This window comes from Conger conger, chromosome 2, assembly GCF_963514075.1.
Source record: "Conger conger chromosome 2, fConCon1.1, whole genome shotgun sequence".
NCBI lineage: Eukaryota > Metazoa > Chordata > Actinopteri > Anguilliformes > Congridae > Conger > Conger conger.
This window is the reverse complement of record NC_083761.1, coordinates 89,171,966-89,173,123: the sequence shown is the minus strand read 5'-3', so window position 1 is coordinate 89,173,123 and position 1,158 is coordinate 89,171,966.

Sequence of the window (1,158 nt, the reverse complement as noted above, 5' to 3'; positions counted from 1 at the left end):
AGTGGGTGCATGCAGACAACATACATAATAATACTAAAATAGAAACATAGATATAAAATAAAGTGGAATGTAAATATTAATAAAAAATAAAAATAAATATTTACAATATGAGATGATACTGAAGCGGGGTATGTGAAGTATTATTAAAGTGCAAAATCTCAAGTCTATGGGGGCGGGATAAGAGTCTGACAGTGGGGGCTCCCGGGCCTTGTTGACGTTGCTCACAGGGAGACAGTGCGTTGATGTAACGTGTCTATGGGGGTGGTGTAAGGGTTCTGTGACAGTGGGGGGCCCCCCGGGCCTTGTTGACGTTGCTCACAGGGAGACAGTGCGTTGATGTAACGTGTCTATGGGGGTGGTGTAAGGGTTCTGTGACAGTGGGGGGTCCCCCGGGCCTTGTTGACGTTGCTCACAGGGAGACAGTGCGTTGATGTAACGTGTCTATGGGGGTGGTGTAAGGGTTCTGTGACAGTGGGGGGGCTCCCGGGCCTTGTTGACGTTGCTCACAGGGAGACAGTGCGTTGATGTAACGTGTCTATGGGGGTGGTGTAAGGGTTCTGTGACAGTGGGGGGTCCCGGGCCTTGTTGACGTTGCTCACAGGGAGACAGTACATTGATGTAACGTGTCTATGGGGGTGGTGTAAGGGTTCTGTGACAGTGGGGGGTCCCGGGCCTTGTTGATGAGGCCAGCTGCAGGGAGGAAAGTATATGTACTGCTGAAACACCTGGCTGTCATTTAAGTGAACAACCTACCCAGGTGTTTGTTGTTTGTGCTCCTTTACCACATATACAAAAGGGGCCATCTTTGGATTGGCATTTGCATTATTTAGCTTTCGTGGGGAAAATGGATGCAGCCAGAGGTAGAGGAAGAAGACGTTGCGGAAGAGCAAGAACAGTTGTGTCTGATGAAATCAGAGCCACAGTCATTGATCATGTGGTAAATCATGGTCTGTCCCTGAGGGAAGCAGGTTTGAGGGTTCAACCAAACTTGCCTAGATCCACAGTGGCTTCAATAGTGAGGATTTTCAGGCAAACCAACAGGTACTATACAGTATTTACAGAATTCTGACTGAAGGCATTCAATTGATGTGTATATTACAGCAGCAGTGTGATTTGAGAAGTCTCCAGAAAAAGCAGATGTATCAGTGCTCATTTGTC